At 30.0% G+C, this 1,319-nt stretch overlaps 1 protein-coding gene across 2 annotated transcripts in view; it reads right to left on the bottom strand.

The window, feature by feature from the left end:
• The window catches only part of LOC107613021 (primary amine oxidase), an 11,082-nt gene that overhangs the window by 7,797 nt on the left and 1,966 nt on the right, over positions 1–1,319 (bottom strand). The gene's annotated exons all lie outside the window — the stretch shown is intronic.

Raw genomic sequence — 1,319 nt, 5'->3', positions numbered from 1 at the left:
TAAAAATAAAAATTAAGAACCGAAAAAAATATTTTTTTGTTAAAAATACTACAATTGTCAAAAGTGAATCACTCTTTGTTTATTTAACAAATTCAATTAGAAGACGAAGTGATATTTATTTCACAAAATACTATATCTAAACTGATTTGAATTTCGCATTGGTCTAATGACTCAGAGCTTCACGTGAAGTTTCTCTTGGATCCAGTTGAATTTTAAAATTTTTCTTTTAAATAATATCACTAGATGTACTTTTCGTCTTATAATACGGATTTATATTTGATTTCACTTAAAAAAATTTAAAAATACCTGATTTCACTTTAAAAAATTTTTAAAAATCTGCCCAAGTGACTATTGACTTTTAGACATGGGGACAAGAAATATGTCAATATTAATTAATCCTACCAAAGAAGTACTTATCTTTCTATCTACAAAATCTTATATAAGATAAAGTTCTTGGTCCTGAATCACTTGGAATATGTATTTTATGTTTGGGTCATTAATTAAAGTAATCTAGTTTAACATATATTATTATATTGTGTTAGGAATTAGTTTTATATCGTCTGAATCATTAAGGTTTTTTCTCTTTTATTTGTATAAATATATGTATATACTCCTTTTATTGATAAAATTAAAGTTGATTTGAATATGAAATAAGTTCTCTACTTATTTTTTTAAAACTTTTTGAGAGTAAGGTGTATCTTTGTCTTGGCCAACTAAAGTAAATTTATGGCTATTTTCACTATAGTAGAGTTATTAACCTCACCAAAGTCGGTGCTCGACTTGTTCCAGTAAAATTTTATTTGGTTCGTGGGTACGGTCTTTAGTGCGACTCTCTCGCTATTGGTACGAGTCATCGTTAGTATGAATTGTCTGCTGCGAAGTTCCGAGTAATATCGTTCTTTTCTCTTTTTTTGGTGTCTTTTCTGTTGGTGATTATCGTTCATTCCCATCATCATCATTAGTGCATTCCCATCATCAACATCATCATAACATCAACACCAAGCATCAACCTCATTGCATAGTAGTAAAAGATGGTTTCAAAGCGTAGAACTACTCAAGAGATTGAAATGGAGAAGTTACACCGTCAAGTTAAGGAGTTGCAAGAGCAACTTGCAAAATATGAAGTTGCTCAAAATAATCATGGCAAGCAAAGTGATGACAGTTCTTCTAGTGAAGAAGATAATGCAAATTCATTTCATTATTCTTCTTCGTCTGAAGATTTGTTCACACGAAGAGCACGACACAACACGACTCACAAAACTAAAGACTTAGGAATCAAAATTGATATTCCTGAGTTTGAAGGGAGACTCAAATCTAAT

Source organism: Arachis ipaensis, chromosome B08 (assembly GCF_000816755.2).
Source record: "Arachis ipaensis cultivar K30076 chromosome B08, Araip1.1, whole genome shotgun sequence".
Taxonomy (NCBI): Eukaryota; Viridiplantae; Streptophyta; class Magnoliopsida; order Fabales; family Fabaceae; genus Arachis; species Arachis ipaensis.
This window is presented reverse-complemented; position numbering and strand designations above follow the sequence as displayed.